Source organism: Salvelinus fontinalis, chromosome 9 (assembly GCF_029448725.1).
Source record: "Salvelinus fontinalis isolate EN_2023a chromosome 9, ASM2944872v1, whole genome shotgun sequence".
Lineage (NCBI taxonomy): Eukaryota > Metazoa > Chordata > Actinopteri > Salmoniformes > Salmonidae > Salvelinus > Salvelinus fontinalis.
In genome coordinates, this window is record NC_074673.1 from 16027123 (window position 1) to 16042796 (window position 15674).

General features: G+C 43.0%; 1 protein-coding gene across 5 annotated transcripts in view; it reads left to right on the top strand.

Annotated features, from left to right (window-relative positions):
* Nucleotides 1-303: 303 nt before the first annotated feature.
* The window catches only part of far1 (fatty acyl CoA reductase 1), a 59028-nt gene continuing 43657 nt past the window's right edge, over nucleotides 304-15674 (top strand). For 3 of the 5 annotated variants that reach the window (XM_055933550.1, XM_055933551.1, XM_055933552.1), the window contains exon 1: nucleotides 305-683. The gene's annotated coding sequence lies outside the window, so the exon portion shown is untranslated. Of the gene's footprint in view, nucleotides 684-15674 lie in introns of all 5 variants that reach the window. The other 2 variants (XM_055933553.1, XM_055933549.1) reach the window with 2 other exon arrangements.

Below are 15674 nucleotides of genomic sequence, written 5' to 3' on the forward strand. Positions count from 1 at the left end.
ACGTGTCGTTCAGTACTAACCGTTATGCAAAGTAGCAAACGTTCAATCAAACTGAACGCACCCCAGAATTGGGCTGCCTGTGTAGACATAGGCTAAGTGCTCAGTTAATTGCAACACGTATTACTGTCACGTCCATTCTATTACAGGCTTATGCTCTAATTTTGTGCTGCAATGTAAATGCTTTCTCTGTTGGTATCAAGTGAAATATTTTTGATTGAATTGACTGATATGGAATGAAACCTAAGACGTATTTTTGATCATGATAGGCCTATGATTTTTTTTTTTTTATCATTAGAATTAAACTATACTTTATATGTTTTTTTTTATGTCAAAGAAAATGAATTTCCATAAAGCAGTTGCTAACGGTGAAATACAACAATGTGGACCTTTTTGGTGGATGCTGACGTCACATCACATTTCTTGGGGCCTATTCATTAAAGCAATTCTGTTACAAAACGTTTCTTAAATGTAAGCTAATGGAACGAAACGTGGAGGGATTTACCTGAATTTGTCCAATAGAAACTCTCGTTTTGCTCCGTTTGCTTCTTAAATCCTAAACCGTTTCCCTAATGAATACGCCCGTTCTCCCAGCCCGCAAAAATTGAGCTGTTGCGGCACTTACAACCGGCAGATACTTCTGTTCTGATTGAACGCAGGAAAACTCATCCTCGTCGAAATTGCAGGTATATCTGTATTTCACATGCTATTTTCTCTGATTTGGTTTTGTTGTGCACTAGAATCCGCTACATTAGCTAAATGTAACATTTTTAAATGTTCAAAGATCACTGCAAATGGCTAGCTTTTGCTAACTATAGTACGTGCGACAGACAGCATGCCACGGAAAAGATGTGCAGGAGGGAGGGGGGGTAACGTTAGCTAGCAACATTTCCAGAAAGTATTGTAGCTTTGTTAACACTCATGTCTATACTTTTCAGAAAGTTTGAACATTCTTACTTTAGTGGTGCTGGTTTTGCTGCCATCTATGAATTAGTGGGAATTTCTCACAACACCAGAGAAGTTGGAAGGCTAGCTAGTGGCTGGCTAGCTATCTAGCTTGGGCTCTTGTGTGTGGGGTGGCACAGCCCCAAGTCGCTGTTCAATATTAAAACCCGTTATAATTCTGTACAACATTCATAGATTGTTTTGTTTTCTAAGTTCATCTGGAATGACACTTATTTGAGGTAAGCCATTTTAAAGCTTGTGTTCTGTAACTGGCAAGTTGTCTGACTTTTTAATCAGGGTCACAAGATATCCAGCCTGGTCCTATGACTCACGGCAAGCCCTTTCCATTTGACATTTGTATGTAATTGTTGTGAGTAAGCCAAAATTACTCACAGCTGCTGAGGTGGACTTGTCATCAGATTTCTCTAAACTACCAAGGTGGTTTTACTTACAGTAACGCATTGTTTTTGAGGTTAGTTGTCATTTCACATAACTATTACGGCCGTGATTGGGCGGCGTACAATTGGCCCAGCGTCGTCCGGGTTTGGCCGGTGTAGGCCGTCATTGTAAATGTAGCCGTAGCAGCCTGTCTCAATGGCTTTTGGGGAGTGTTTTCATTGAGATCCAGACACTGTTCTCTCATACCCACCTGACGAGCCAGCTTACCTTCATTCCTTCCTCCACGAATGGGTATACGATTTTTCACGGCAGTGCTTTAGTGAATAGCCTACACATGTTGCTCACCAGTCACCAGGGATTTCTTGATGGCTTTTTATGTCTTTACTCTACAGTTGAAGTTTCTCCTTGTGACACCTGTTTATCAAATGTTTTATAATAAGCACACACATACAGTAGGCCTATATATAATGTGAGGACAAGATGCCACTGCGTACCACAACTGCCTTGCCGCCTGGCTGGAGACAATGCTTCTGTTTGTCACAGACTTGTCACTGGTTTGATAGAGTAAATAATAGCCTGTCTGCTCTGTTGCTCTGTCCAGAGGGAACCAGTCCTGCACATTAAACAAATGTCATGGCACATCTGATCAGTGCTGTACAGTAACAGTAGACCTACAGTATATGTAAACCTGGTTTAACAGTGTGCAGATTAGCTCAAGGGATGCATCTGGCAGTAACACAGTGTATGTTTCTCAGTTCCCAACTTCCCATTGTTCCATACCTGAGCTAAATGGCACTATAGGCCAAGCAGGGTTTCAGTTATGAAAATGAGGCACTTGACATTTGACCGGATGCATGTTAATTTACCGGACATTTGAGAAAATGACTGGACCCACATGCATTGGGTAATTTGATTAGGGTGTCCACCTATGGTGCTCAGAATGACAAAAATCACATTTAGGTTATGGTAATGAATCTCAACTGAACATGCAAATTGAGGATGCAATGACGTGTGTCCTTACTGTGCACTTTGAACATGTTAGAATAACTTCACAGTTACATTTTTCCTCAGTCAACAAGACTAATAATGAACAGCAAAATCACTAGCTTATGAATAGGTGGCACATGAGTGAAGTTTGGGGAGCAAATTTTCACCATTAGAAATGTACCTTTATAGTAAAGCATTCCATGCATCATAGCATTTGCAGACTTATGTAAGATAGCCTACTATTCCTAATATGGCTGTCCCCATCTAAAACATATCTTGGTTGACTGAAAGTCATCTGTTTTTTCGACCAATTGATTGGTTGAACTTTTTAAAGGTGTATTTTTCCATATAGACACACCCTATATGTTTTAATAAAATCTATATGCATTGAGCTTGAAGAGCACTGTTTAATGAAATAAGACACATGACTCAAGAGGGAGCCAGAGAACAAGATAACCAGAAGGGGGAAAAAAACGTAACCTGACCTTTCCTCCTCCCCCTCCTACTGGCTTTCTGTCATTACTCTCAAGTTGCCAGTAATAGGCTACACGAGGGGTCGGCAACCTTTCTCACGTGGAATGCCAATTTCTTACCATTTCTCCTGGTCTGCGTGCCAGTTATGGTTTTCCTATGCACATTTTCATTTATAATAACGTCTTCGTGTCTTAATCATTGTCATGTGGTTAATCAAAATTAACCTAAATGAAACAAACCTAAACAGTAACTTCTATTGCCATTTGTCAACTATGTAAAAATAGCCTACGTAAAAACATTGCAGCCTGCAGGTAGAAACTATCATGATTTAAAAATAAATATCCTATAAATCACATTGGCTACCCATGGCCTGTCTGCAACGAACTTGAAACCTATTAACTTGGGTCCGGCTGATGCTAGCATTAGAAAACTTGCAACATTGTATAAAATATTATGGGCCCTCAGAGTTTCCAGAATCGGGTACAGTGGTTCCTCAATTAAAAGTTACGTCATACTGCGGCACACCTTGCGGCCTGCCGCAGCATTCTGTGACAATTCATTTAATTGTCAGCCATTTTTTTTCTGTTGCGAGTTAGTGCTAGTTTGACCACCAGAGGGCATCTTTGAGAAGCATTCGATAGTCTTCCATATTGCAGGCACGCGGGAGACCGGGGTTCAATTCCCCGACTGGGAGGAAGGAGTAGGCTGTCCTTGTAAATAAGAATTTGTTCTCAACTGATTCCATATGTGTTATTTCATAGTTGTGATGTCTTCACTATTATTCTACAATGTAGAAAATAGAAAAAGCCTGAAAAATAGTAGGTGTGTCCAAACCTTTTGACTTGTACTTGCTTAATTCATTTGATTAATATTATGGTGTTTCTATTCTGTGAAAAACCCTCTGGGTAAATTCAGACTGTTTCTCTCTCGGAGCACACACTGGACGTTGGGGCTGAGGAGTAGGGTTGATTTGAGTGTTCTGGCCTTACAACAGCAGTTAAGCACCCAAGCTAATGTTGGCTAGCTTGCTAGCTACTTCTAGACACAAATGAGACCACTCTGACCATTTTACTCGCCCTAGCAGAGCTGGTTAGGCAGTTTTTGTGTTAACCAGAGCATTGGTGACTGTAACTGTGCTGCTGCAAACAATTTAATTATGCTTTTTTGCCGACGTTTACTGACACAGGCCATATTCAACGGGTGGTGAGCGCTTGTAAATTCATTATTCTGCACTCTGGTATACTCAGATGAGAGTGCTCTGAAATCAGAGTAGATAGCCAGAGCTAATTTACGAAGGCAACCGAATGTCCATTGAACGCACAACGACTATCCCATTTAGCTAAACTAAGAATGACGGGAATATTCAAGTCAATAAACGTTGGGTAGTTAGCTTATAGTTAATATACTGTCAAGTTTGATGTATAACTACTAACGTTAGGTAGAAGGCTAATATACCGGTACATACTGCTGTAGTGATATGCTATGTGGTTCGTAAGGACAGCGTAGGTAACAAATTGTCAGTCAATCTAACGTATAAGGTAACTTATTTGAAAAGTTATTACATTGAGTAGCAAGCTACCGAGAGGACGCGCTCGATCGATTCTGCACAGGCGATAGCGCGCTGGACTTCGGGCAAGAAGGTTGAGGGTTCGAAACCTGCTCCCTGCTTGTTTCATTTGAAGTCGTGCCCAATTATCAGTTTATTATTTGGTTCATATTGCCCACTCATTGTCAGACACAGTAGTCCATTGGGACCCAAAATCATAATCAGTGCTCTAACTCCTAACCCCTTGCTCGTTAGGGCAAATCTGGTCTGTGATAGGACGGGGGGGGGGGTTCACACCTAGCTCGGCTGTTAGACTATTCAACCTTTACTAAAGAATAGTCTATTGTTTAGCTGTTAGCCCCCTCTCCAACTTGCAAGAAATATATGTATTTTTGTCGAGAGCAAAATTATTATTATTTCAATCAAAAATAATTGTTCTGAAAGCAAAATCAAGGCTTCAAAGTAAAATAAAGTTCAATCAAATATTTTGTAATAGAGTGCAAAACTGCATTTTATTCCCCAAAAATATTTCAAGAACAAAATGTATTTGAAAACACAACTCCAATTTTATTTAGCTGTCAACCACCCTCCATTTTGTCCATGTTTAGCTACAACCAATACCGTTCAGCCTTTCTTTCCAACACAAAGGAAGTCATAGTGGACACCTACGAAGGACTGTGTGACTATGGCATCTCAGGTAAGCAGCACTGGGCGTTCTTCCGTCCAACTTCTAACGTTACATAGCTAGCAGTTAGCTCCTACGATTCAGTGTCGGTTCATAACATTCTACTATATTACATCCATACCGTAGAATGATAAATCATGCAATTATTATTCTCAAGCTAACCAAAAACATTTAGCTATGAACGCCTGTTTTCGCTATTTTCGGTTGAATTCATATAACTTTCTTTCATGTTAACTCATATGCAGGCCATGTTCTATTTGTTTCGTAGTCGATCTATAATCATACACTGCTCAAAAAAAGAAAGGGAACACTAAAATAACACATCCTAGATCTGAATGAATGAAATATTCTTATTAAATACTTTTTTCTTTACATAGTTGAATGTGCTGACAACAAAATCACACAAAAATGATCAATGGAAATCAAATGTATCAACCCATGGAGGTCTGGATTTGGAGTCACACTCAAAATTAAAGTGGAAAACCACACTACAGGCTGATCCAACTTTGATGTAATGTCCTTAAAACAAGTCAAAATGAGGCTCAGTAGTGTGTGTGGCCTCCACGTGCCTGTATGACCTCCCTACAACGCCTGGGCATGCTCCTGATGAGGTGGCGGATGGTCTCCTGAGGGATCTCCTCTCAGACCTGGACTAAAGCATCCGCCAACTCCTGGACAGTCTGCGGTGTAACGTGGCGTTGGTGGATGGAGCGAGACATAATGTCCCAGATGTGCTCAATTTGATTCAGGTCTGGGGAACGGGCGGGCCAGTCCATAGCATCAATGCCTTCCTCTTGCAGGAACTGCTGACACACTCCAGCCACATGAGGTCTAGCATTGTCTTGCATTAGGAGGAACCCAGGGCCAACCGCAACAGCATATGGTCTCACAAGGGGTCTGAGGATCTCATCTCGGTACCTAATGGCAGTCAGGCTACCTCTGGCGAGCACATGGAGGGCTGTGCGGCCCCCCAAAGAAATGCCACCCCACACCATGACTGACCCACCGCCAAACCGGTCATGCTGGAGGATGTTGCAGGCAGCAGAACATTCTCCACGGTGTCTCCAGACTCTGTCACGTCCTCAGTGTGAACCTGCTTTCATCTGTGAAGAGCACAGGGCACCAGTGGCGAATTTGCCAATCTTGGTGTTCTCTGGCAAATACCAAATGTCCTGCACGGTGTTGGGCTGTAAGCACAACCCCCACCTGTGGACGTCGGGCCCTCATACCCCCCTCACGGAGTCTTTTTCTGACCGTTTGAGCAGACACATGCACATTTGTGGCCTGCTGGAGGTAATTTTGCAGGGCTCTGGCAGTGCTCCTCCTTGCACAAAGGCGGAGGTAGCGGTCCTGCTGCTGGGTTGTTGCCCTCCTACGGCCTCCTCCACGTCTCCTGATGTACTGGCCTGTCTCCTGGTAGCGCTTCCATGCTCTGGACACTACGATGACAGTGACAGCAAACCTTCTTGCCACAGTTCGCATTGATGTGCCATCCTGGATGAGCTGCACTACCTGAGCCACTTGTGTGGGTTGTAGACTCCGTCTCATGCTACCACTAGAGTGAAAGCACCGCCAGCATTCAGAAGTGACCAAAACATCAGCCAGGAAGCATAGGAACTGAGAAGTGGTCTGTGGTCACCACCTGCAGAACCACTCCTTTATTGGGGGTGTCTTGCTAATTGCCTATAATTTCCACCTTTTGTCTATTCCATTTGCACAACAGCATGTGAAATTTATTGTCAATCAGTGTTGCTTCCTAAGTGGACAGTTTGATTTCACAGAAGTATGACTGACTTGGAGTTACACTGTGTTGTTTAAGTGTTCCCTTTATTTTTTTGAGCAGTGTATTTCATGACAGTGTAACGGTTAGCTTTTTTTTTTACAGAAGAATGAAAGAACAGAAGATGTTTGTCGGGGAATGCTATTCTGATATGTCAGATGAAGAGTTAGAACAGAAAGTCAGGGCCATTAAGGCAAGGATACCCCATGGGGGCAATAGAATGGTCAAAGGAAGTATCAGAGCAATGGGCCATCGTGTACAATGGTGAAGAGTTAGAGTCTTTGCAGCGTGTAGATGGTGCAGGTGTCATTGCCAGAATGATCCAGCTTTTTTGCATTCCTTGACAAAAATACTCTGTTCCTGCTCCCCTGTCTCTCGTTCACATTGATACAAATCATAAATTGATAAGGTACTAAGATGTATCAAATCTAAGAAGTTATTTAAACTTTTTATTCGTAGACAGATGTTCAATGATGTATGAAATTGGAGTTGTTCTTCATCAACTGGTAATACATAAATAATGAAGCAGGTTAATAGGTTAAACATTTCACTTTTAATTCCTATGCTTTTATTCATGATACAACATTGTCATCTTTGGTGGTATAGATGGATTTTCAAGGAAGGTAAGTATATTATTTTGTATGCATGTTGCATATTTCCCATCACCTAACGAACAACCACAATACCAGTCTGGTGTTAAGCTTTCTGTGCTGTATTGACGTATCCTGAAAATGACATCTGCTGCTTTAGATTGAAAGGTCATATCTCAGTTTCATATTTACAAAAAATAAGCTATATTATTTACATTCAGGGTGCGAGCTGATCAAGGTGTCTGAAATGTAGATATTGCCAGACGTACAGTCGTGGCCAAAAGTTGAGATTAACACAAATATTAATTTTCAAAGTCTGCTGCCTTAGTCTGTATGATGTCAATTTGCATATACTCCAGAATGTTATGAAGAGTGATCAGATGGATTGCAATTAATTGCAAAGTCCCTCTTTGCCATACAAATTAACTGTATCCCCCAAAAACATTTCCACTGCATTTCAGCCCTTCCACAAAAGGACCAGCTGACATCATGTCAGTGATTCTCTCGTTAACACAGGTGTGAGTGTTGACGAGGACAGGGCTGGAGATCACTCTGTCATGCTGATTGAGTTCAAATAACAGACTGGAAGCTTCAAAAGGAGGGTGGTGCTTGGAATCATTGTTCTTCCTCTGTCAAGCATGGTTACCTGCAAGGAACCACGTGCCATTATCATTGCTTTGCACAAAAAGGGCTTCACAGGCAAGGATATTGCTGCCAGTAAGATTGCACCTAAATCAACCATTTATCGGATCTTCAAGAAGAGCGGTTCAATTGTTGTGAAGAATGCTTCAGGGCGCCCAAGAAAGTCCAGCAAGCGCCAGGACCGTCTCCTAAAGTTGACTTAGCTGCGGGATCGGGGCACCACCAGTACAGAGCTTGCTGGCAGCAGGCAGGTGTCAATGCATCTGCACGCACAGTGAGGCGAAGACTTTTGGAGGATGGCCTGGTGTCAAGAAGGGCAGCAAAGAAGCCACTTCTCTCCAGGGAAAAACATCAGGGATAGACTGATATTCTGCAAAAGGTACAGGGATTGGACTGCTGAGGACTGGGGTAAAGTCATTTTCTCTGAATCCCCTTTCCGATTGTTTGGGGCATCCGGAAAAAAGCTTGTCTGGAGAAGACAAGGTGAGTGCTACCATCAGTCCTGTGTCATGCCAACAGTAAAGCATCCTGAGACCGTTCATGTGTGGGGTTGCTTCTCAGCCAAGGGAGTGGGCTCACTCACAATTTTGCCTAAGAACACAGCCATGAATAAAGAATGGTACCAACACTTCCTCCGAGAGCAACTTCTCCCAACCATCCAGGAACAGTTTGGTGACGAACAATGCCTTTTCCAGCATGATGGAGCACCTTGCAATAAGGCAAAAGTGATAACTAAGTGACTCGGGGAACAAAACATCAATATTTTGGGTCCATGGCCAGGAAACTCCCCAGACCTTAATCCCATTGAGAACTTGTGGTTAATCCTCAAGAGGCGGGTGGACAAACAAAAACCCACAAATTCTGACAAACTCCAAGCATTGATTGTGCAAGAATGGGCTGCCATCAGTAGGATGTGTCCCAGAAGTTAATTTACAGCATGCCAGGGTGGCTTGCAGAGGTCTTGAAAAGAAGGGTCAACCCTGCAAATATTGATTGTTTGCATCATCTTCATGTAATTGTCAATAAAAGTCTTTGACACTTATTAAATGCTTGTAATTATACTTCAGTATTCCATAGTAGCATCTGACAAAAATATCTAAAGACACTGAAGCAGCAGACTTTTGATAATGTATAATTGTGTCATTCTCAACTTTTGGCCACGACTGTGTGTTCACTGTCCGAGGAACAGGCCGTGGAAGCTTTATTGCTGGCGAAAGTGTCCATAACCAGAGGTAATTAAACTGTTCTGTTTTCTCTTTCTCTCTTCCTCTCTGCCTGTCTTGTTGTACATGGAACCTGTCTCACTTGCATTAATTCAATCAATTTTCAATCAATTTTATTTTATATAGCCCTTCGTACATCAGATAATATCTCGAAGTGCTGTACAGAAACCCAGCCTAAAACCCCAAACAGCTAGAATGCAGGTGTAGAAGCAAAAAGTAATTAAAAAACCCTTAAGATGTCAGCTGCTAATTTTAAGATTTACACCGCATAAACTCTTAGCCATTTTCACTGAACTATCAAGCCCCTGTTGCAGCCACATTTATTGTCACTAATACAGATTGGTTCTTTTGAGCATTCCAGATTCAGCAGTTGGGGGACCTGCTTTATCAGGGGGATAATCTGGAAACACTGACAATGGGGTCATTGTTCCTGACATCCCATGCCCCCGTCTACTGAGAATCTTGCTGTGCTGCAAAGTCAAGTGAACCCTACAGTACCACTGACTCCTCATCTTTTGGTCAGGACATATACATGCATGCTCTTTGATTAGTTATGAGTCTCCAGCATTTTTAGGTGCAGTCTTCCCACACTATGTAGGATGTTTTTTTATCCCCAGTGCCACTCTTGATAATGGAAAACATTTGTATTTTTGGAGGAGGGTGAAAGGATAGCAGGCCTGGCTGTCAAAGTGAGAGGGTAGGCTATTCTGGATAGAGCAGGTTTTAGCACTACAGTTGATTCAAATGATCAAGTCATCATCAACCTTCAAGTAGTATTTACATATTAATTTGTGACTATCTTTTATATCATCCTGCTATTGTCACATGCTACACATCTATCCAATTTTATCATAATTTGTTATAAGGGATATTATACAGGAAGTATTATTAAAGAGATGCTTTACATTGAAATAGAGATGTAGTAGTCCCAGAGTTAATGATCCAAGGTCAGTTTTGCATTTCACCTGATGATTATGATGACTGACCGTGTTAGCATGATTAAGCTATTTTTTAAATTCTCTATCCATCTGTCTCTCATCTGCAGGTAGGTTTGAATGTGAGAGAGGAAGTCAGTCCCGTCATCGCCACCTCACCTGCTTTTAAGATAACCTTTGGGCCGACTGGGAGCCCAAGGCTGGTTAGGAGACACCGCAGGAGACACTATATAATTGTGATGAACTAGGAGAATATTAGGGTAGCACTGTAATTCATGAATTATATGCTGTCTTCCCTGCTCCTCTGTTTTACCTCTTTCCTTTTCTTTCTTCTACACATCTCCCCACCTCTTTCTTCCTCATTTTATAATGCACACCATATGTGCATTGAAGTACAGATTGAACTTGTATTTATAATATTACAATAATACTATTTATAATGCATGTATTTTTAACACCTGGATAATGAACTATCAATAAAGCGTTTCACATTCTCCACTGGTTGAAATTATCTCATTGGAATAATGCACCTTTCCCGTGTCCTCAGATTAATGGAGATGGAGTTAGATATGCATAGGTGTATTTCTGTATATATGAATTACAAATCAGCCTTTACTTAAATCATGTTTCTCGTCTATTGCATAGTTACAATGTGTAATCATTGATGTCCTAGGAGCAGGAGTGGTAAACACTGTTGAAGTGTATAATTGTAATACATACATGCAGACACGGCATCATTCAAAGAATGGAGTTTGATACACCTGGTATTGGATACGACTGAAAAAGAATGTCTCAGATTCATACCTGAAACGCACCTTTATTTACCAAGGAAGAGTACATGATCAGTGAATATATTCAATGTACAGGCTACCATGTGTCGATCTCATGCGTGGTAATGACTACAGTACATGTGTATATTCCATCTCCAAGATGGCATAGCAGTCAGATGTCCTTTGTCCTCGTCTAGTCATGTCCCGTGTGTATATATATTTACATCTTTCTTCGCATATCTTTTATATATTTTCTTTTCCAAAAACTCAACTTCAAAACACTCTCCTGCAACCCGCCTCACCAATATAAAATGTAAAAAAGCTAGCCAGAAGCTAGCCAGTTTACTGGCTAATGTTAGTATTCAGCTAACCACGGTTTGTGGTCATCAGCTATCCTTTAGCTCGAAAGGCTATCGCCAGTTTTGTAAAACGCGACTCAGACCAGAACATACCGGACCTATTTTTCTCTCCATATCCCCGGATTTCAACCGCAAGCTCTGGATATTTACACCTGGATCTCGCAGCTAGCTAGCTGCTTATCCGTGTGACTATTGGCTTATGTCGATCCCGGAGCAAACATCAATTATTCCGGAGCTAGCCAGCTGAAGAGTTCCATCAGCCACTCCTGGGCTACAATCACCTATCAGAACTCGTTTTACTGCCGATGCGGAGCCCCACCGGGCCTTCATGACTGGACTACCGACGTTATCTGCCCGAGGGAGTTCTCCAACTGGCCCCTCCGTCGCGGCGTTACCTGAACGCCCATCTGCGGCCCGCTAATCGTTAGCTGTCTTATCGGCTGCTATCTGAATAGGTCTATCGGACAATTTTTCTTGGGTCACAATAACTATATCTATTTTGCCAATTGGATTGATCCCCTCTACCACACGGAACCCCACTAATCTACTGACGGGAACGCACGAGGTGGCTAAAAACAGACCTCCATCCTATGCTAGCTTGCTACCGATGGCCCGGCTAGCTGTCTGAATCGCTGTTACCTCACTGCTCACTGTACCCTTGTGATCACTCGACTAAGCATGCCTCTCCTTAATGTCAATATGCCTTTTCCATTGCTGTTCTGGTTAGTGTTTATTGGCTTATTTCACTGTAGAGCCTGCTCATTATACCTTATCCAACCTTTCAGTTCCACCACCCACACATACGATGACATCACCTGGTTTCAATGATGTTTCTAGAGACAATATCTCTCATCATCACTCAATACCTAGGTTTCCCTCCACTGTATTCACATCCTACCATACCTTTGTCTGTACATTATACCTTGAAGCTATTTTATCGCACCCAGAAACCTACTTTTACTTTCTATTCCGGACGTTCTTGACGACCAATTCTCATAGCTTTTAGCTGTACCCTTATCCTAATCCTCCTCTGTTCCTCTGGTGATGTAGAGGTGAATCCAGGCCCTGTAGTGCCTAGCTCCACTCCTATTCCCCAGGCGCTCTCTTTTGATGACTTCTGTAACCGTAATAGCCTTGGTTTCATGCATGTTAACATTAGAAGCCTCCTCCCTAAGTTTGTTTTGTTCACTGCTTTAGCACACTGCCAACCCGGATGTTCTAGTCATGTCTGAATCCTGGTTTAGGAAGACCACCAAAAATTCTGACATTTCCATCCCTAACTACAACATTTTCAGACAAGATAGAACGGCCAAAGGGGGCGGTGTTGCAATCTACTGCAAATGTAGCCTGCAGAGTTCTGTTTTACTATCCAGGTCTGTTCCCAAACAATTTGAACTTATACTTTTAAAAATCCACCTCTCTAAAAGCAAGTCTCTCACCGTTGCCGCCTGCTATAGACCACCCTCTGCCACCAGCTGTGCTCTGGACACCATATGTGAACTGATTTCCCCCCATCTATCTTCAGCTCGTGCTGCTAGGCGACCTAAACTGGAACATGCTTAACACCCCAGCCATCCTACAATCTAAGCTTGATGCCCTCAATCTCACACAAATTATCAATGAACCTACCAGGTACCACCCCAAAGCCGTAAACACGGGCACCCTCATAGATATCATCCTAACCAACTTTCCCTCTAAATACACCTCTGTGGTCTTCAACCAGGATATCAGCGATGACTGCCTCATTGCTTGCATCCGAAATGGGTCTGCGGTCAAACGACCTCCACTCATCACTGTCAAACGCTCCCTGAAACACTTCAGCGAGCAGGCCTTTCTAATCGACCTGGCCTACTTTTTCAAACAGAAATTTGCATCCTGTAGCACTAATTCCAAAAAGTTTTGGGACACTGTAAAGTCCATGGAGAATAAGAGCACCTCCTCCCAGCTGCCCACTGCACTAAGGCTAGGAAACACTGTCACCACCGATAAATCTACAATAATCGATATTTTCAAAAGCATTTTTCCACTGCTGGCCATGCTTTCCACCTGGCTACCCCGGCCAACAGCTCTGCACCCCCTGCAGCAACTTGCCCAAGCCCCCCCCCCCCCCCCCCCTGCTTCTCCTTCACCTAAATCCAGACAGCTGATGTTCAGAAAGAGCTGCAAAATCTGGATCCCTATAAATCATCTGGGCTAGACAATCTGGACCCTCTCATTCTAAAATTATCCGCCAAAATTGTTGAAACCTCTATTACTAACCTGTTCAACCTCTCTTTCGTATTGTCTGAGATACTCAAAGATTATCTCAGTGGGAGACACTGAAGTTTACATACACTTAGGTTGGAGTCATTAAAACTTGTTTTCAACCACTCCACAAATTTCTAATTGACATAATTTGAGTCAATTGGAGGTGTACCTGTGGATGTATTTCAAGGTCTACCTTCAAACTCAGTGCCTCTATGCTTGACATCATGGGAAAATCAAAAGAAATCAGCCAAGACCTCAGAAAATAACTGTGGACCTCCACAAGTCTGGTTCGTCCTTGGGAGCAATTTCCAAACACCTGAAGGTACCACATTCATACAATAGTATGCAAGTATAAACACCATGGGATCACGCAGCCGTCATACCGCTCAGGAAGGAGGCACGTTCTCCTAGAGATGAACGTACTTTGGTGCGAAAGTGCAAATCAATCCCAGAACAACAGCAAAGGACCTTGTGAAGATGCTGGAGGAAACAGGTACACATGTATCTATATCCACAGTAAAACGAGTCCTATATCGACATAACCTGAAAGGCCGCTCAGCAAGGAAGAAGCCACTATAAAAAAGCCTGACTACGATTTGCAACTGCACATGGGGACAAAGATCATACTTTTTGGAGAAATGTCCTCTGGTCTGATGAAACAAAAACAGAACTGTTTGGCCATAATGACCACGGTTATGTTTGGAGGAAAACGGGGGAGGCTTGCAAGCCGAAGAACACCATCCCAACTGTGAAGCATGGGGGTGGCAGCATCAGTGGGGATCTTTGCTGCAGGAGTGACTGGTGTACTTCACAAAATAGATGGCATCATGAGGGAGGAAAATTATGTGGATATATTGAAGCAACATCTCAGGACATCAGTCAGGAAGTTAAAGGTTGGTCGCAAATGGGTCTTCCAAATGGACAATGACCCCAAGCATACTTCCAAAGTTGTGGCAACAAAGTCAAACAACAAAGTCAAGGTATTGGAGTGGCCATCACAAAGCCCTGCCCTCAATCCTATAGAAAATGTGTAGGCAGAACTGGAAAAGATAATTGTGTAACTTTGAGTAATTATCGGTTAGCTAGCCAGCTAGTTTCGCCTGCCGCGCTGCTGTCCTCCTACCTAGCCAACACTGCTAGCTAACACTGCTAGCTAGCCAACTTCTACCGAATAGCAGCACTGTAGAAACTTACATTACAACGGAACGACTTGATTAGCGTAGTGTTAGCTAGTTGTCTTTGCTGTCCTTGTATCCATGATAATTGTGTAGTGTAGAGAAATTTAGAGAAACTGTCGAGGTCACCTAGCCAGCTTCACTTTCAACAACGCAGCTACTGCTAGCCAGGCTACTTCACCAGCCAGCAGTACTATATCATTTTAGTCAATAAGATTTGTAATTTTATTGATTTTTTGCTACGTAAGCTTAACTTTCTGAACATTCGAGACGTGTAGCCCACTTGTCATTCTAATCTCCTTTGCTTTAGCGTAGCCTCTTCTGTAGCCTGTCAAATATGTGTCTGTCTATCCCTGTTCTCTCCTCTCTGCACAGACCATACAAACGCCTCACACCGCGTGGCCGCGCCCACCCTAACCTGGTGGTCCCAGCCCGCACGACCCACGTGGAGTTCCAGGTCTCCGGTAGCCTCTGGAACTGCCGATCCGCGGCCAACAAGGCAGAGCTCATCTCAGCCTATGCCTCCCTCCAGTCCCTCGACTTCTTGGCACTGACGGAAACATGGCTCACCACAGATAACACTGCTACTCCTACTGCTCTCTCTTCGTCTGCCCACGTGTTCTCGCACACCCCGAGAGCTTCTGGTCAGCGGGGTGGTGGCACCGGGATCCTCATCTCTCCCAAGTGGTCATTCTCTCTTTCTCCCCTTACCCATCTGTCTATCGCCTCCTTTGAATTCCATGCTGTCACAGTTACCAGCCCTTTCAAGCTTAACATCCTTATCATTTATCGCCCTCCAGGTTCCCTTGGAGAGTTCATCAATGAGCTTGATGCCTTGATAAGCTCCTTTCCTGAGGACGGCTCACCTCTCACAGTTCTGGGTGACTTTAACCTCCCCATGTCTACCTTTGACTCATTCC